The 21,614-nt window shown below is 39.7% G+C and overlaps 1 long non-coding RNA gene across 1 annotated transcript in view; it reads right to left on the reverse strand.

Annotated features, from left to right (window-relative positions):
- LOC132908830 (uncharacterized) overlaps positions 1 to 8,505 on the reverse strand; it is a 159,704-nt gene extending 151,199 nt beyond the window's left edge. Inside the window, exon 1 of the long non-coding RNA XR_009658424.1 lies at positions 8,428 to 8,505. This is a non-coding gene — a long non-coding RNA (uncharacterized LOC132908830). The remainder of the gene's footprint in view (positions 1 to 8,427) is intronic.
- Between the last annotated feature and the right edge of the window lie 13,109 nt (positions 8,506 to 21,614).

The raw sequence follows: 21,614 nt of genomic DNA on the forward strand, positions 1-21,614 counted from the left end.
GCTTGACTGGAATATCAATCTGACTCAAATTACCCTACTTAAGATGAAACAATGTTCGGCCTCGTCTCTCCGTACAGGGCGCTATTATCATCGTGATCGTCCGGAAATGAAGCGATTAATATTGTAAAATCGATAGACCAGAGCGATTCTCGTCGCAACACAGTCGACCGCAAAACGCGCGCTCCAGTATGAAAACGATCGGTGAAATTTTCATGAGACCCTTCGCTATCACGAGGGACACCAACGTAGCTTTCACCAACCCCTTTACTCCTTCTCGTCGAGTAGAAATATGCGCGGGGAATTTTCGCGATTGCGCGCACAGGACCACAGGAGGATCAGGCTTTTGGTCATGCCTAATAAACGTTCGACCATCCCCATCGCGTATTCCTGGCATTCCATACGACGAAGTCGAGGGAATTCCCGGATTCCACGTGTTTCCTCCTCTGCCTTTAACTCGGTAACGGTTTCGTGTCTCCAAGAATTGGTTGAAAGAAACGAAAGGAACAGAAACAGAGAGTAAGAGAGAGAAAGTCAACATCCAGTTCATGGTTAAGGGGAAAGAAAGAAGAAAAAATACGAAACGACGTCGCTAGATTACACACCTTTGGCTCGGCTGCTTGGTTGGGAAGAGGCGTGCGAAGATGGAGACAGAGTGAGGGCTAAAGCACGCCGACAGAAATCGTCTGAAGTCTTCCGACGAGAGGGGCTGATTCGTGTCGGTCATTCGGGGTGTGAAAGTAAAGATAAGGCCTTCGCTGGATTTAACTCAGAGCCGTAAATTTTTACGACAACTACTCCGTGTCAATGTTTCACGAAATTCCTGAACCACCGGGCAAAAAATCAAACGAGCCCATCTCAGAGATTTTCGACGCTTCCAAGACCCCCTTTACAGATTCTTATCAACGAAGATCCGCGATTATCTCGTTTATTATGCAGAACGTCCATCTAATTTTCGCGGCTCTGTCGTGAACGATCGATCGAGAGACGGAGGCATGCGTGACGATAACGATATAACTATGGATTCTTTACAAAGTTAATCGTTAAGAGAGATTGATCGCTAAATTCATAGATGATGGAAAAAATGATTTATGAAGATTTTAGTGGCGAGGTAACAAAAGTGAATATTTTTTCAAAAACGAAATAAATATAGAAAATGATATGTAGGATCCGTTAAATTAAGCATTACTATTTTCAAAATCAAACATTTTTTCGCTCCTACCAATTTTTCATCTGAGCCGCTTGTATCTATAATTTGACAAGTAAATGACGTGTCTAGATATCGAATGGTAATTTAAAAACTTAGAAATATGCCTATCGAAATTGCAGGAGACGTATATAAGCGAACGAACATTGCCCAATCGAATGGAGACTCATTGACGATGTTGATACGTTAAAAAGGAAGACATTGTATTTGATCCCGATGAAAATCTTATTTTCGACGTGTACCTTTTCTAGTGACCACTGGTAGATTTCGGACGAGGGATTGCGCCATCTCGTTGCTGGAAATATCAGACCGGCCAGTATTATTGGGCAAGATGAAGTTATTTGGGTTAGGTCGGGTCGGGTTGCGTTATTGTCTGTCCGGCTCGAACTAGCTCACGTAATCATAGAGCAAAGCTCCTGATCCTCCTACTCGCGTATATACGTAAGACGCAAAATGGTACGTTTTCTTGCTCGAGGTGGCTTTTCCTTCTACGGCCGGCTGAAATTGAAAAATGAAATTGATTCTGCCCGGGCCTTTGCAACCCCTGTACACGCTCTTATTAGATCTATTTTCTTCCGGCCTGTATGTAGTCGTACAGTTAAAGCGATTAAAGAGCACGCGGTTCTCTGGTTCACCCATCGAGATATACATAGCAACGATAACGATGATTAACGTATCATTGCCTGGAGATAAGAATGGAGCAAAACTTGCGAGCTTCGAGAGAAATTCTATTATGTGGCTTAAAATGTGTTATTATGTGGCATTTGAACTTTTAGAATTTTTATGGTACGATCAGCTAACAAGTTCAGCGTACTTTTATAGCGAAACTTTTCGAAATCAAGTTTTATTTCGAAGGAAAAAAGATCGTATGAATGTTTGCCAATTTATTTATGCTGTAAGTATATCTTCCGTTCTCCATTTGTTAGCGAAAAGAATGCCAGAGATAGATTTTACATTATTTCTTGCAAGCAACGATGTTAAACGAAAATAAGCCTAACCATTTAATAAGCTACCATTAAATATTAAATTAATAGCCTACCATTAATTAACCTTACCTAATGAGATTAACCCATTAATTAGATATTTCTAGTTAATATTCATATATTTCTAGAATGTTTAAACTTCTTTTCTCCGAATATGATATAGACTAGTACTCTTACACCATTTTATGCTATTAAAATTTACAAAAATACTCCTGCCACGGTAAACTTAGCTGGATTGACGTTACAATTAAAATATGTTTTATCGCGAAAATTAATTTTCAATTTACTCCAACGCTTACTTTATGAAATATAATCACTTGAATGTATTACGTGCTAAATTGAGAAATTTCTCCGAAATCAATCAGTTTCGCGAAAAACTAAATGTACTAGTAAACGAAGCGAATGCAACAATTTCCGGCATCAGTCGAACAAGATCACAATGCAGAGATCGAATCGCTATAAATAATTCTTACATTCAAGTAAAAAAAAAAAAGTGGAATTACTATACCTAAGAAGCTGTTGGTACTCGATCAATCGAGGCGAGAAAGCGAGGTTAATAAGCGACGATCAACGGCAAGAAATTCGAGGGCGAGACGCGTCAGGTGTAAAAAATAAAAGAACAACATCGCGGAGAGTCCCCTTTCTGATCGAGCGCGTAAAAAAGCGAGAACACCCGATGCCAGTTACAAAACAATACCCTTCCTGCAAAACTCGAAACGTCGCGCCGCGACCACCATGAGCATCGTTTAAAAAAGAGGGAACGTCCTGCCGGTGGAACATGGCAACAATTTATTAAGGTATCCTTTTCCAGCGAGGCTGACAAGTCCCGGACAAATTGAGCGTGCGTTAACTCGATGGATGAATACATTCCACTTGATGCGACCGAAGAACTTCAGTGACTCTCAGTCGGCATTAATATGCTGACTACTTGCCCGAGACGTGACTATCACGAGACAACGGTAAATTAATGAAACGTAACACGATTGCGCTCTTATGATAGATAGGCGTAATTGGTGCGAACATTTTGAACGATAAACGATTGAATTATGTCGTGTTCAGAGTCAACGTAATAATTCCCCCCCCCCCCCAAAAAAATGAAAGTAACTCACAGTTGGTACCTTTATGAAAATCCTTAAGTAGCAAGTTACGAGTTCGCGTTATCGTAATTAAGACAAAGACGGGAATTTGGAGACTTCAGTTTCACGCATCTTTGCATCACTTATCGTCGTTGTTAAATTGGGACGTTCAGTGGGAAAGTACAACTGCATCGTTTTCCCAAATGTTTTTATATCTTGATATTTAGAAATTTTCTATCAAACTTCAGTTGTACCTCAACAATCTTTCTAAATTGAAAATTTTGTCACTTGAACATTTACCTCCGATTCAAATAAATATAACAAATTTATTCTTTCCTTAGAATCATTGAAGATTGTTCTATAAGGGCTAATATTGAACAGCCGTTGATATATTAATAAGCGAAGCATTGACTGAATCTTGCTAGCAGTCTCTGGATATTCGATCAACTGGTCGTAGAAATAACACGAGTATGCGATAAATTCTGTATCGTTTGGGCAGGCTACGATGATTGAAATATAGCCCAAGGATGGTGGGTTTAAGAGTAGGCGCCAGAAAAGTCTCTTTGCACATGTGCGCAGCCAATTCGAACGCGATCGGTGAAAACATCTGTCCTCTGGCATGAGTCAAAAATCGGTAGAGCGCAACGGGCCATATTTATTTCGGTGATTCCCTTTCGACGAGGAGGTTAAAAATTGAATGCCGCCATAAATCATCGCCGATAAGAGAACGAGTTCTTAATGTGCGGACATCACCGCTACCAGGACCCGAAACTTCCTCGTGTCCTTATCCCGCGTACCAACGGAACGATCCAGTCCTCTTCGTTCGCCAGTGTCTTTCTAACCCCTTTTCTGGACCACCTCGTGTCCCCTCAGGTTTCCACCATCCCTCTCTCTCTCTCTTACTCTTTCTGACCGAGCCTATCGGTACGTAGAATCTACTACACCTCCTACCCTCGCTCGAACGGCGGTTTGTGTTTCTTGTGTATCCTCCGCCGCGAGATCAGATAAAAAAGTCCGGAGGGTGGGAAACGGAGTAGTGGAAAGACCTCGGTTTAGTTTGTCACCATCGTTTAAAGGAGAGTGGGGGAACGTGGCCGGCGAAGGAACCAGCAGGATTTATTGGACTTGTCTTGGAGAAGAATCAAGACTCGTTGTGCTTGCCACGAGACCAGTCCTCCACCAGAAAGCCAATTAAATCGGTCGACAGTCCCAAAAGATTCTGAGTCCCCTGAGCTCCTACATCTCTTCAACTGGCCTACCGTTCTTTACCACCCTTTTCCATCGTTCCCTTTTTCTCTCCTTTCTATCTCTCTTTGCCTCCCGCTCTGACCTTTAATTCTACTCGCGCGCTTCCTTTCTCGCGAACTTAAATCGGACGTCTTATCTCCCGACCCGATACGACATGCCTCGCGACTAATGTCCAGCCAGCCGGCACTGAAGAGGATTTCGTATAGCCGAAAGACGTCCCGGCCGAAGAGAAGGCTGGATAACTGTCCGTATTTTCAGAGAGATTGATCGGTGCCCCGGCAAAAAGAATATCTAGCTCTCTCTTTCTCTCTTGGCTGAGAAGGCGGAGTTTCACGGAACAACTGCATTTCGAATACTTTGCGGTCGAAAGAAAATGATGGGGTTCGTCCTAATATCTCGAGAAATATATCTTTATTTTTTCAACCAGCCGCCGATGAGGTAAATTACTCCAGAACGGAGTTTCTGTTTATGAGGACGGGCCTCTATAGGTCAGAGAGGAATATCGACGTTGTTACGAACATTCCCGATACTTGATCAACGAGATCGCTTGTATACGAGGAAGCACTGAGATTTTTCAAGTTTGTACTCGGAGAAGACTAATGGTTATTCGCTAATCGTATTATAAGTCACGCACTGTTCACTGAATATAAATCTTGTATTAAATAGAGTTCATTTATATCAGACCAATAAAACGAAGAATATTCAGAAAATAGGTTACATTAGACTGGCATAACATATTCCCAAGGAAAATCAGACAGATGAAAATAAAATAGATTAATCCTTTCACTGATGATATCAAGATACACGCATGACAGACTGCGAGTACCTCGTCACGAATAAGAAATGTATTTCTTAGTATCAGAACTATCGATGAATAACAAATCATATAGCAAGGGTTAATAACGCGAATTAATCATTAATATCTTTAACGAAAAGAAAATTTCCAAATGAAGAAGCTTTTTCTTTAAATTCGTACGGACAAAGAGTGTCTTCTCGTGGCAGGGTATCAGTATCCCGCCATTAGGCACAAATACCTTTCGAAATTCGTTCCGGGAGACAGGTTCCTCAATTTTTCAGCGGGCAACGGAGCCTCAAAGAGGCAGCCTCTTTTCACGGAACGGTAGACACTTTGCAGAAAGGTGCGTAGATTTTTTTCGCGAGGTCGTTTCGGCACATTCCTTTGCGTAGCGAAAGAGGATGGAATAGGGGCGGTAAGGAGATCGGGGAGGGCTTTGAATGCGAGACCGCGGAATAATTTATATGGAAAGTGAGAGAGACGCTTCTTGAGGAAGCATTGTGCTTGGACTTGAATTAAACATCACCCCCTTGACTGTGAGGTTCTGCCTGTGCCTCTTGGCGATGTCGTGACTAGGAGCTCCGGGATAAAGGGGGATCAATAGGGGCGCCAGGAAGTAGGGCTGCTACTATACAAACTGGCAAGGTATTCCTATGCCTCCAACTACGTATCCCATAGGACGTACCTGCGTAACGAGACAGAAACTACGACTTGGTTTGCTATCAGAGACCGATTTATTGATATTAGACTCGCCGTTTCCCGCCACGAAACGAGATATACAAGATGTGAAGAAATATCGCCGAACATCAAAACCTATGTTACGCGTGTATTATTCTCTTAAGAAAGATAATGATAATAAGGTTTGAACTTCTATTTTAAGTTTCAATTATTGTACAATATCGCAATATTAACAAATAAACAAAATTGCTCTTACTATTATTTAAATAGTAGTTTCGAGAATTCGTTATCTCAATAATCTAATAATCCTTCTGAAAACGTTTGACGACTACGACAATTCAGAGTAATATTTTCTAACTAGAAATATTACATAAATGAATCGTTCAGAAGCACTATAATATTAAATAAACTTCCTCAAGCCATTTTCCTTAATTTATCGTACAATTTACTATCTAAAATCAGACCTAATGAAACCTGTTTAAACTCATTGAACATCAAACAAATTTCATTCAATTCTCGTCCCCAACGTTAAAACGCGCCAGTTCTAGTGAGCATAATAAAACTTTAAAACTTTAAAAGCGGCAGGTTTATTGAAATAACAGTAGTAGGCAAATTAAAAAACACTGCAAAAAGATTTACGTCTTTGACTTTTATTACGGTTACAGCTTACTGTTTGCGCGGTAAATACGATAAAACGGAAGAAATTTCCTCAGGTACGTTCTGTTCTGGCATTCATCGTCGTTGGAAACGAGTCGGTGCATGAAATAAATGCGCTTGATGAACCGACGCATAATGCATTGCACGAGAGATGCATTTTTCACGTTAATAAGAGATAACTTGCGGAGCGCACGTGTTTGATTTGCATTTTACTTTATTCGTCGAAAACTCCTTATCAATTTAAAACGACTCCGTGTTGCGACCACCATCACGAGAACCACTAACCAGCTGGACACTTATCGGTGACCTGAATTACAGCGAATTTATAGTGACGTGCACGAGTCCTTGCTCATAATTCCATTTATAAATTTTAGGGCACTTTTGAAAATTAATTGTTCCATTTAAAATCATTAGGAAATTATTAAAATCTGTAAGAATTATTATCTCGTTTGAAGTAATAACATATACAGTACTATAGTAATAATCTTTATACATTTTTGGTTTAATAAAATTCACATTTTCTTTTTCTTGACTAATTCTGTCGCGCTTTTCACGAATATTACATGTGTGCATTTCTGTACGTTCCAATTTTCTATAAATGGATAAATATCCATACATGCTAATACCGTATTTCTTGTTCACAATTCGAAAATCGACAGAAATTTCTCAAATGCCCTACTAAGAAAAAAGCAAAACGTGTACAATCTATCTGCCCAAACAATATTTCTGCACGTCGCTGTACATCATATGCCCAACCCTGATAATTATACGTTGTTCAGATGCGATTTTTTTAAAGCTTAAAGGCACGTGGCGATAGCGTAACGGAGACGTCCGTCATATGGCCACCGAAACGTGCGCGCAACTTACGAGAAAATATGCCGCGAAATTAGCAAGTACGCGGAACATCGTAAATTCCATCGAGCAACCATCTGCCCAGAGAGTTAAAAACAAGACACAGCTTGGCTGGCTCTTAAATTTCATGTGGCACTCCTTTTCGTACCAACGTGAAAGATAAAGCTGACCGATGGCCGTGCTCTTCGCGTCGCTGCATCTGATTTTTTCGCGTGCTTCGCAAAGGACACTCTCCGCGCTCCCTTTCGCCGTCAGACAACCACCTTTCTAGTGGCGGAAGTACGAGCGTTATCTGCAACGCTTGACCGAGGCCAGACATTTCTCAAACAAAAAAGGAAAGAAATAAACGACGACGCCTGGCTGAAATGAACCGTGTTAGGACATATTCTCTGTCGGGCAAAAGTTTCAAACCATATATCGATGAACTGAACGGAAATTGCTTTATAAATTGCTCCGTAGTTCGTACGTTAGGGGGCTCTCTCAGATTTATGAGACGCAAGATTGCATTTTTTCATGGAAAACACAACCAATTCAGTCTACGTTACAGTATTTTTTACTTGGAAAACTGCCCCTGTTTTTTATGATTATAGCCCTTATGGGATCTCTGGCTGGATAAACAAATGGCTGGTGTATCCAGAAAATATATACCAATTATCATCTGGATTATTCAAAAGGCATACTTATCAACTGCACAAATTGAAACAAGAAGAAAACTAACAATTACAGACACCATTTTTCAAAATTTATCTCGAAGCTTGCGATTGTTTATATTATTGTCTAGTAATAAATAAATTCTTGAAAATAAATAAAACGAGGCCAGATAACCGGCCGGAACTCTACTGTATTTCCAACAGTATAAACAGAAGGCAGACATGCTTTCAGAAAGAAATTTGACACACATCTAATAAGTCTAACGAAATATCAATAGCCTACCGATTCTCAAAACTCCAGAAAACATTTGTGAGAGCAGCCAAGGTGTTCACGAACCAAGTGACCGCAGGCAGAATTCTCTCTTTTATGGGCTGTTGTCATCGGCAACCTGTTCAAATACGTCGAAGAAGAAAGTTGACGGAGTGTGACGCGTCCTCGAGGTTCCAGGAAACTAATCCTTGTATTTCAGCGGGGGAAAAAGAGAATCGTGGCCGTTTTTGATCGGGCCGCAGTTTCAAGCCGCTTCCGCGGTCGAACGAAAGACCATCCTGAAATAATATTTGAAAGATTCGTTGTTGGAGAATCTCTCTTTGATGGAGGCTAACGCGCAGGAACAAATGATCAACAAATATGTATACAAATCACTCGGACGCATTCAGACAAGAACATCCGCAGCTGCCTGACCCTGTTCCTGCTTCATTTGCATCCAGCTCGTCCATGGTTTCACGTTGCGTTTCGAGCGTTCAGCATCGATTACCATGGAATTGCTCAGGTGCGACAGAATGGAAATAATAACGAGCAGGTGCCAGCCTAATTAAATTTCGCACCTAACGCCATCCCTTGCGACACGCTACGGCAATCTGGACATTTTTTTCCGTCATACCATATGTCTCGGCACGTGATATTCTACTCTAGAGTTGGGTTACGGCTTTTTTTTCTAGTTAAGCACCGTAACGACAGATTGAAACGGAAGAGTTAAATATCGTCTTATTGTTGAAGTCTTTAGCTGCTGGACTATCTACGATTAATTTGAATATAGTGGAGTATGCTAATGATTTCATGACAAACGAATACTGTAACTAGCTGTTCCTACAAATTAGATCAAAATACTACGATGAATATGGAAAAATTCTATCGATTGCTTTATGGCAGGTACAATCAATTCTTTTTACTCCGTCTTACTAATCTATTAATCCTTCTCTTTTTTCTTTTTTCTTTTTTTTTTTTTTTTTTTTTTGAGAAGATTAAGCGATGCAAGAGATCCTATGTATTTGTGACTAAGATGTTTAATTTTATTTAAATTGACTGCGTTTGTGACATCGACTTAATTCAAATAATTAGGAAATGGATATGTCTAATTGTAAATTGATGTCAATATAATTTACAAGGAACAAGGAATTATATAAGATGGTTTTCCATTCGATTAATCTTCATCCAATTTTTACGATTGCACTTGGCGAAAGATACGACACTTTCAAAGAACAACACGCACGATTTCGGGTACACCCCACTAGACAAGGGTGGGTTAAATCGTTCGAACAACATAGGGAGATGAAAGAATCGCGAAGTCACTGCTCAGACCTCGCCTACTTGCCACGAAACACGGTGGAATATAAATTTATGGAAGATAAAGTTTGACGACGGCGATGGGAAGCAGAGCGGACCCGGCAATGGTTTCAATGCGCCCCAAGGCGTTTTACTTTTCGAAGAACTTTGTTTTCTCACCGAAATTCCGGCTGGCAGCTGCAACAACAGCAACGAGAGGCTATGCCTATCCTTTCACTCGAACTTTACCTTTATAAACCTCGGCCCCTGAACTTCTAGGACAAAGTCCGCGCGCAGAATAACAGCAAGATGCAGAGAATCTCCGCGTACAGTTCGCAAGCGTATATAACCGATTTTTTCTCCTACTAGATAAGCACATAGCTACCAATCTCGGATCGAAGAAATTTCGAAAGTTTACTTTTGCTGACATGCCGTAGGCGATATCGAAAGGTGGAGTTGAAGGGAAATAATCGAGACGTTAGTATCACGAATAAAAGGCAACGGGAGCAAAATAGAGAACTCAAATAATGGATACAGAGGAAGCACACGATAAGTCACATTTTTCGTTCTTTACGTGACGATCATATAGGCAAAATATGACAAATTTTAAACTTAATTCGTTATTTTTACTTTTCAAAATTTTGCTGTAAATCTTGGATCGTTATCACGACCACATAATTCCGATCGATTAATCTTTCCATTGACAATTTCGATCAATTATTACATTTTATAGGAGACTGGCGTCTATCCTAACACTTACGAACGGGAGCACATGTCAAATTAAAATTCCTCTTTAGTCAAGTCTTTCTCCTGTAATATTGAAATGAAAATGTCTTGTCGCACTCGAAGTACCTTTGGATAACGTAGCGTCGATCACAATGACGCGATGTGAAACGACTCGAACGAATAACTCTTAAACGCTCATAAGCGTGAAATTTCGTTAGCGTATAGAGTCCTGTCTCGTTTCGGTCGATACATGGTATTATTATTTGAAAAGCTCTTCCCATAATGTCGAGAACATTTGCTTTCCCGACCAAATATTTGCCGCGAGCCGCGGGACGATTTTAACATCTCAAAGCACACACTCTCGCCGCCACGCTATGACGAACTCTGTCTTTCTACTCTTTCTTTTTTCTGTTAATCCTTTTTTTTATTTGGAAAACCTTGTAACCATTGTGTACTCAAGAATGGTCTCTACGCATACGGCCAGCGTACAATGTACAGAACCAACAAGCATCCATTGTTTCTATTGTTTGTCTATACACCGCTCCGCGTTGTCTACGGATCTTTAATTTAAAACACGAATTTCCATACGGTTTCGTGGTTCCTGTGCCGGTTATCTTTCCAACCACCGCCATTCTCTCTGACTTCGTTGGATCGAAAACGAAACTGTTTATGTCTACACTAACTTCCCTTCGTCTCTCTCTTTTCATATAGCTAGAATTATTTGAGATCACCCAAGCTCTGACCACTTGAAATTCAAGATCATCCAAGCTCTGACATCTTGAAATTCACTTTTAAACTTTGCACAGAGTAATCAAACTTATTACATATTATGAGATATCGTTAGTCTTTAATATAATAAGAAATAACGTTTGTTATTTTGAATTGAATTTTTCCATTAAATCATTGGATAGTAATGTTATCCTATATTGTAGATTCGGAACAGATTCTCCCTATATAAAAATACACATTGTTATACGTATCAACGTATACTAGAACAAAGTGATGGTACAAAAGAACAAGGTTCGAATAACGTTCCTTTTTCCTTTCATACCCACGTACAAGTCATCCCCGCCTCCCTAAATGAATTCCACCATTTACCGTATCGTTAAACACCTATTCTCTGGGCATCTATAGGCGACAATCAAACCGCCAATTCCTAAACCGCCCATAAACCAAAATCTATCGTCAGATAGACCACGTGGCAACCGGGTACGTGGCCACAATGTGCCAACAAAGCCTCGTCCCAGCAGAAGATTCGCCGAAATCGGCAACGAACAATCGCCACAATCAACGAACAACCCCTGCTACGTCGCGGCGAACGCGTCCCGCCCCTACCATCTCTGAAAGATCGCGTGAAAAGTGCGAAAAGTTCGCTTTCTGCTCGTCCGGAATCCATCCGACAATTATCGCCGCGGGGATCACGCCTACGCATACACCAATGCTATATAAATATTCGGGAAGCTGAAAGACAGTAGAAAAGAGAACGAAAATGGAGAAACGTGAAGACCAGAAGAGCAGATAGAGGAAAAGATACTAAAGAGGGTGGCGGACCATAAATTATCGAGCGGCAACAATGAGAAGAGGAATCCTCCCTATCTGCATGGCGACACCATGGCCGAAAGACCAAATATTTACACTGGCCAGTGGCAAAACTCGAAAGTAATAGATTCGAGATGACTTTTCATTTAACCGAGCACAAAAGGTAGCCGGTGAGGTTGGGCGAAGCTCTCAGCCACCCGCTGGCTTCCAGCCCACCAGGACAATATCCTTTTCTCTACCAACTGCGGAGCTTGGTCCACAGAAACGATTTTCACGGAACATCCGGAGGGGTGAAAATATGGTAGCTTTGCTAGTCGCCGTTTGTCAACCAGGACGCTAATTGTTATTGCCCGCTAATTTCCCTGGATACGAGTCCCGAACCGCATCTAAACGACGACTGAGTGTTTGAAAACGCGCGTGCCCTATCTACTCGTGCGTCACGCAACTCCACGCTGTATCAATATGCATTTCGTCGCGCTATTGTACCGCTGCTCTTTTATAAGCGTGTTCGCTGTGTGTCATTTGCAGCCCCTTTCTCATGCAGTCGCAAACTCGATTGGGGTTTGATGAACTGTGCGGTAAGAGGGCACGTTTCGAACGGTAAGGAACAGGGCTGAGCGTTATGGATATACGGGTGAGATTATTTTAACGTAAAAAGCTAATTTTGAAGGCGAAACTTGAATAAATATTTGAAAAGATGGTGGATGTAGACAGTTTAGAATTAATATTTGTGTGTACAAATTATATTAGCAACTTTTGTAGATACTAGATAGTTTTCATTATGTTGATAATAGTTGTTTATTCTGGAGTTAGTTGTTTATTATGTGTATTCGTTGCTACTGTTAATTACAATTTCATAATCTTGTAAGATTATCGCACGTTTTCCATCTGTTCTTTTAGACCTTCTTTCCGTCATTGTAAGTTACTATATTCTATTTGACGATAAATGAGCTGTTTAAACGTTACATACATTTGATCAACTTCATAAATTGAAAAATGGGTACGTAATAATTTCCCAAAGCTCTCAAAATTAAGTCGTCTGTACAAAAATCTTTCAACCCAGTCTGATAATAAAATACTAATAATAATTTAGAAGTTAAAGACGAACGTATTCTTCTATATTGTTTAAGACATGTTTCAACGAAGAGAAACATTAACGACGTTAATTATTAACGAGGATAAATGTATCAGAGTTTTATCTTAATAACGTTAATAAAGTTAATCGTCAACGAGGTTGATACTCAAAGTGATAACAAGTGCACGCCCGTAAGGCGGTCTCCATCTACAAACACGGGATCAAAGGGTTCGAGCAAAGGACGATGGAACGCGTACGATCTCCGCATAGCCACGATCTTGCTACCAAAGACGCTTTGTGAACTCTACCATCGTTTGTGCGAAAGAGAAACGTTAATTATTATCTCTTGCTAATTTCCCAGATGTCGTAGACATTGAGAGACAATTATCAAAAGCCACGTCGAGGGTCGACCACATGAAACGTTTACCCACGAATAAATGGGCCGACGATCTTTCCAGAAACGAACACTTCTCTGTCTACGCTTTAATTGCTGGACTACAGCCAACTTCTTAATATATGTTACTATATTAGAATTGTCTACTAGATATAAGCCATATTAATAGCTGCGAGAAAATTGATAAAACAGACGCTTCTACGAAGTCATTTATGTTAATCGCTGTTCTTTAATAAAATAAAATTAAATGGTTCAATAAAATTAAATGGACAATACGTAGACACATAAATATACACTTGTTACACTTTTACTAAGCCGACAAAATTCTTGCGTTCACTTAATATCTCCCACAGATAATTACATACAATATAAAAAGAAATTCACAAGAATGTAATGATATAAAGAAGAAACGAAACTCTCTACTATCTTTCGTTTTTTGATGGAACGAGCGCGACGGAAGATGATAAGATACCTTGTTTCTGATTGCCCGGTACATTAATTTACTTAATTTCCTCTCACGACCGCGACAATTACGCTGTCCTGTATCAAAAGCACCTAACTTTCGCTTCGTAATGTCGAAGACACAAGATACGTGGCGGACGTTAATCGTCCAGGATCGGTCTTTTCCGTTCCGTTGCTCCTCGTAGAAGACGCACGCCACTCGTGATACATTATTACTTCCTGAAAAGTGATCAAGACTCTTGACACGTTACACACGAGCTTCTCGAGTACGTGCACGAAAAAAAGGAACGAAGACCAAAGAAATCCGTATTACAATTTCAGAAGAACAGCTGTCCTTGACATTGAACATACTGCGGTATGCACGGCCACTTCCGGTCGAACAGGATCGCGCGCCACGTGGTCATGGAGGTGTGAGAGCAGCTGTGACTTTTAAGGAAGAAAGCCTTAACTTCTCGACCTCTTGGTCGCCATCGTCGTTAATACCTTTTGCACCGTGGCCACGCAGCAGGAGAAACACCATCGACGACATCCTGATATTTACCAGCCCACCGCTTTTGTTCCTAGATTTATAGAGCAGGGACCGTCTATCTCTGTCTTTGATGCTTGTTGAAACTTGAACTTCTTTCTAACACCATATTTCCTCGGCTTCCTTATCGCCGTCGCTCGATATCGTCATTACGACTCCCTCGATACATCACTGATCTAAATTCCTAAGCTAATTATGGGAAGCTCTATCGCACGCGAACCTTCAAATCGCACGTGACTTCTAAAAAGGAGATGAGATTTATCGAGTTGATTTATTTCTGTTTTTTTAAAGCATCGATGTATTCGAATGATTAAAACGTTTAAAACGTTCGCTAAATAGATTTTGAATAGACACGTACACTATCGTTCGTAGGTGCACCGCCAATTTTTATACATTTATGAGAGATTTAAAAGTGCAAGAATGCACACAATTATCATAATTGTGCAGTATATAAGATATGTAAAGTTTAGTACCTACTACGATATTTATCAGATAAAAGGAATTTCTGCCTAAGTCCTATGGTTACTTTACTGTCCCTCCCTTATTCCTTTACTATTCGCAAGTAACAGGCACTTTGATGAATTTATAGCAACAGCGTGTGAACTTTATCAAAATATACAAATTAATGATAAAACCTGATTTAAAACAAGTAAAGATTCTACAAAAACTGCATGCACCAGCGAGTGACCTCACCAGCAGCAGAGCGTGGATCAGAAAATATCGCCCGGCAGTATCATCTGACCTATCGAGGTGTCTGCGAAGGAAGAAAATCCGGATACCCGATGTACTACTTTGCCAAGGTCCCGGAACAGGGCAGAGATCCCAACAGACGGATCAAATTCCTATGGAGGAAGTGTTTGAACAGGACGCCTATACAACCTCAGGTCCGCTGCTAATGGCTGTGCACACTGAATCGAAAACAGCGACGTGGCCGCGCTATGTTCGCACACAGATACCTCAAGACCGTCATCGTCGTCGAGTATTAATGCGATAACTAACAATAACAAGATTCAGCCCTCTCTGGTGGGCCCTGAAACGTGGGCTACGCGCGCTGTAAACCGTGTCTATACGTGTGTCTATGTATTTTCGTGATTCCGCGATGCCTGCGGCACCGAGGATCCCTTTATAGGTCGGGACACGACGCACCGAGAACTTTGATCGTCGTGTTACACTGTGGCAAACCACCGATACAGTCGGGTCTGGATAATCCCTTTTCGAGTAGGGACCGAAGGGTACTTTACCTTCAGGCAGGTTTGCCCTCGTTCAACAATCCCTTCTCCACGTTCTTTCTCGCCTTAGGACACCAGAAACATGGTTTCACTGCGGGATTTCGCTTCTCATTACTGTAATAGACCAAACACGGGTTTCGTTATTTCACCACACCAAAATTATGATACCATCGTGTGCCGTTTCGTGCCTCTGATTTTTGCTGCTGGTTAAGTAACGAACGAGCAGACTCGCGTTCTTTCCATTTCCACACGAAAGTATCGAAGGACGCTTGTGGAAAGCTTTTACGAATATACGAGTCTTATATGAAACATTTGGAGATTTCATTGGAACTATAATGAAACTCCACTATCACGATTAAATTGATAAAGTTCGAAACAAATGTGAAAATATATTTTGTTTATCTGTTACTGCTGTTTAACTTGTAGGCACTGTTCTTATTCATGCTCAGTCTTAGGCTATGATCTGATCATGCTTAGAACGTGAGCTGGTTTCTGGAAAGCTATATGATGTTAAGAAGGAAAGACGGCTTGGACTAATTGTATTACTCGGTATTAGCGTAGGTCAAAGTCACCCTCCACCTCAATCCCTCTTGGGTATTCTTTCTCGTCGTAGGATAAGAAAATACGACACTCGCACAAGATTTCTGTTCTCGTTATTATAATAAATGAAACGCGTGTTCTATCGTTTCGACAGAATTCTGCAGCCGCGGGGATCTCAATATAAAATCTGCGAGCAAGAACCGTGGGGAACAAGCTTTCTTCGAGGTAGTTTCAGATTTACGAGAGGTTTATCGCGAAAGTTACGAACGATAGCGAGCATCAAAGTTTTGCAAGCAAGGACGTACAGAATCACCGGGGATTTTTCATAATAAAATTATTAATTCTTGGTTCCTTCGTTGTGCTTTCACGGAAAAAAAAACTTTCGTCTTTATCGTGCAACAAAATCATACGATGGCGGGAAACTTCTGATACACGCGTGCGTTCTCGAAGCAAATTCTTGCGCACGAAAGGATCTCGTGCACGCACACCATCAATCTGAAGAAGAATTCCCTTTGACGGGGCATAAACGACAACCAGGAAAACGTTTGATCGTCGCGTTACACTTTAGCTAACCACCATCACGATGAAAAAGAGAGAACAGAGGAAGGATAATCCCTTTTCCGAAGAAAGATTCGAAGAGTTCAGAGTCGAAGTCTCACCTCGAGGCAGGCAGGTGCTGCACGAACATGGAGCACCCTTTTTCAACATTCTTCTAGGGAAGACGACGTCTCAGTGACATTGTTGACCCTCTGCCCCCCTACCACATGTCGTTTCGCATATGGCGCACGTTCTCCGCGCCTGTTATTTTTATACAGTTCTCGTTTGATGAAATTCCGCACGCGGTGAAGGTAGATACCACGATGACAGATTGGAGGCTGGGACCGCGAAAGATTACAGCTGCGTTCGAGTCAACCAAGAGCAGATTCATTAAAAATCCGGAAGAAGTTCTTGCATCGTGAAAAGACACGTGCATGATACGAAACACGATATACGTCAGATTATGTACTAATAAAATCGATGGAAAAACTGTTTAACGCTTGTAATATGTTTGCAATACGATGCTACAGTCATCGAAATTTGATAAGTATTTCGATCTTGCTGCCAAGTATCAGAACATTTACAGAGAATGAGATAAACCTCAGACAATTATTTGATAATCGTTAAAACCCTTGAGAATTATTGTCTAATCTGGAAATTTTATAAAGACAGATAAATATCGTGGAATCTTAAAACAAAAAAGGTACTCATATATTCAATGTTACGATAAAATCTCACTTCTATGTGTAACTGAATCTCATCTTATTTATATCGCTCTCGTCATAACAAACAAAAAGAATTTGTAATACGAAGTAGATGTTTCACTTAGAATTAAAACGAGAAGAATCTGATATACCGTTGAACTTGTTCATGTTTTATTCAATCTTGAGATAGTTTCTAACGTTAGAAAAATACTGTTGGATCGAAAACGACCGGAAGAATACAGCAAGCGTAATGAAACGAAAAAGAAGTAAAACTACTTCGAAATATCGTCTTCTATTCCATACCTAACATGTTTCGTTCCACGATCTATTCCATGGTATCTGCATATCGTTCAAAATGCATCCATTTAGAGATTAAAATGGATGATCCGTTCAAATTCGACGAAAATGCCATTACGTATGCCGACTACGATTTCCTGATGCATCCAGGTTGGTTATTCGTGTTGTTCGATAACCGAAGCTGGAGAAAGGATTAATATAGACGATGAGGAGCATAAAGTCAATCGTGTGAAGTCTCGCGTAAAGTGCGCTCCGTTTATGGAAATCGACGTAGTTTAATCAGAAAACTGCAGGGAACGGGGATCGCGTAAGTACCCTATATCGGTGGAATGTAGGGGCATTTAAGTAGATGGAGGGTATAGACCCCTGTCTACTCCATTTGCTTTCAGCCCGAGGGACCTTCCCGATATATATCCCAATATTCCTGGTAACAATGATGAATCACTGCAGAGCACCTCTTGCGCAAGAAGTTGCACATCCACTGCGCTTGTAACGTCTCTTTGCCCTCTCTCTTCTTCTCTCTTTGGCTATGTTTTCACCATGCGTTCTGTTCCTCTTTCTTTGTTCCCTTTATGATTCTCTCAAATACTCATAGACCTGCTTTAACCGTAATAATGCATTCCAATGTCCGATGCGGTTACGTAAATCCTGATGTAACAATCGGATAAATAAGTGCATCCTATATTCCTGGCATTAATACTTACTTTGAAAACTTCCGTGCATTTGCTTTTGTAACAAAGAAGAGGACGATATTCGCCGAAAAATACAACAGGCAATTTCGAAGAAACTGCGAGATTGCGTTTCAAGATGCCTCGAGAACGACGTGTTTGAGATAGGGTGGACCTTTCAAGTATTACGAAGATTTAAAGGGTGACATGTTCTCCATCGTGCATACAGCTCTCACTCAGATTAAATTATATTTGTTATTGTATACGTAAGTGATATCCTGTTGTATGATATTTGGTATGGTTCTATACTTCAACCACATATCATATAACTATATAAATATATTGTTACGAGTATTTAATATAATATGGAACATCTAAGCCAACGTATATTGTGGCAGAAATTAAAAAAACTATTTTTGCCGACACCCAAAATATTAATTGAATTGAAAAAACATTCAGTCGTAACAAGTATTCTAAGAATATCTCATCTTATATTGTATAAAATTGAATAGCAATATCAATATCAATAATAATAGATATATGTACTTTACTTCAAATATTTTATATATTTTTGCGCATTACATGCATCCTGTAGATTTTGAAATATTAAAGTTCCCAAAGAATACATAAACATCCGCGGTTTAGTCATAAGAAACAGAATTATAATCGATCACAGTTTCTTGCTTTGATTTGAAAACTAGAAACCAATAATTCCTACAGACACTAAAAATATCTGTATATCAATAGAATAATACAATAATAAAATACAGTGGTAACGTTATAACTAAATAAAATAAAATTCGAAAAATATAGATACATTTCCATACATATTATTTAACCTATTTAATTCAACAAATCATTAAATAATTTCAATTTACTTAAATCTTCTTTTCGAAACAACAGGTACATAATTAACGCACGTTCTATTCGGATATTCGACGAGATAATTCATAGCGCAGATAATTGTATACATATTTGGTATCAACTCGAAAATTGACGATCATCTATAACAGTCGGAGAGCAAAATAACATCGAATGTTTTAATCTATCCGTCTCGCCATATAAAACCCCGCGGGAACGTATAATGCATGACAAATCGTTTGTCCCTTGTTTGCAAAACAACGTAATCGCATGTATATAGCTAACCAACCATCGTTATACTATAATACATTTCTTTCGCGAAACAGCGTTCTAGAGTTCTTCCTTACAACGTTTCGTTAAATCTTCATCCAGCAGTTGTTAACAGTTCATCTCATACGTGTATGGAAGAAGAACAGAGACGAGGAACGAAAGAAGAGCGTGACTATTTATTGGTACAATAAATCAGCAGCTAAAACGCGTTCACGGCGACCAATTAGCGGTGGATGTTAAGATCGCTGGGTCAGAGCCCATGTAATAATGACGAATCAGTTCGGAGCCGGTCTGGTGGCATGGCTGACTGCCTCTTATTAATAAATTCGCTTCCCATGCGACGTCCTATGAATCATTCGATAGGCAACAGGGGAGATTCTATTAGACTGATTGGTTTATGCTTCTATGGTTCAACTCGTGCCTATTCGTCTTCGTTCTTAGCAGCAATAAACACATTTTTGGCCTGGCTATTCCTCCTCTGTACCGAACCAGCCACGAATATCCAAGTAGGCAGCCGGATATTTGCTTAAAGCATGGCACCGCTTTATAGTCGTGCGTAGGAAAACAGTTTATACTCGTCTCTCTTCGGTATCGGCCGGAAGAAAAAAAGATGTGCAGACGCTGAGACTCCAAGCATGGAGCATCGATAAACGTAAGAATGTGTTTTCATGGCTCAATAAAAACGTAAGAATAAGCGCTCTACTTTGAATCGAACCACCGCGAAAGAAATATCGCATCTATCGTCCAGTATTTTCCATGTTGAAATTTATAGTTAAATTATTACTACAGTAGAAATTTGTTCAATAAACGTAAATGACTAGTGTGATTAAGTAGTAAGTAGTGTAATTCATTGATAATTATATCTAATGACTTCTTTCAATCTTGATTATTTGACTCTAATCTTATCTATTTTTTCGAAATGATGAAAAATTTAAAAATATAACGCCTTCTTAATAAAATAATAAAAATATATTAATTTCTCGTACTCTCGATTAACTTTTTGTATTAATGCTAAAATAAAGCTCTAAGATAAAAAAGATTACAATCAAACAGACAAAAATTGGAAAAAATCTCCAAATTCCATAATTATCAATTAATACAAAAATCATTAAATAGACCCACACGACCATAGTCAAATGCTTACGATACAAGCTATCATTTGATCTCTGTTCGACCTAGTTTGAAACTCGAACATGTTAATTTTGAAAACATTCGCCATTTTTTATACTTCAGAATAAAATAAGAGAGGTTAGGGAAAAAGTTTGCACAGGTCCAATCCGTTTAACGTTCACTGCCTAAATCCTCACGTCACTAGTGATGTAAGCTTCTAGTCTACTTTACGTTAAATCATACTTCATTCTGGATGGGATTATCTCCCCTAATTTATTGACTTCGTTCCTAACTGGAGAGTCTAAAATCCCCATGACTCGAAGCTAACATTGTTTTGCAGGGGCAAAACTCATATAGGGATATGCTAAATCATCATGCGGTTCAAGCTCGAGTAATATATACATACCGCGTGTTTGTAATCATCGCTGACAAGATACTTTATGCATATTCGTCACAGGGAGAATAATTGATGAATTGCTCTCCCGATGAGAGATAATTGGGAATACGTATCTTACGACACGCCGCCGCGCCGACGAACAATGTTATATCGAATATCTATACTGCTACGATAAATTGGAGTAAATATGTACGTAGAAGTATGTGTTTGTGTTTGACTTACGTGCAACATTCTCCATCGAAGCGACGTGAAGGTTGAAAACTCTTGTCTTTTGTTTAGATTACGGGTAATATTATGTACGAAGCTTATTACACCTTTTTCTGCAAATTTGTCTGTCAAAAATGAATTATTTCTGAAAAATAATGATGACTATGCTTTCTTAATGAAGATACTATTGATTATAGCTTACTACAAGTATATGTTACAATTTATATTTGTAAATAGCGGTAAAATGAATTCGAAATTACACGCTATAGCATGTAAATTTTTAAACGATGCTGTAAATAGCAAATAGCCTAGACGTTAGTTAATTCTGATTTACTTACATGTAAAGAAAAGAGTAGATGTTTCTTTCTGATAAACTATTCCT

The sequence above is a fragment of the Bombus pascuorum genome, chromosome 7 (assembly GCF_905332965.1).
Source record: "Bombus pascuorum chromosome 7, iyBomPasc1.1, whole genome shotgun sequence".
NCBI classification, from domain to species: domain Eukaryota; kingdom Metazoa; phylum Arthropoda; class Insecta; order Hymenoptera; family Apidae; genus Bombus; species Bombus pascuorum.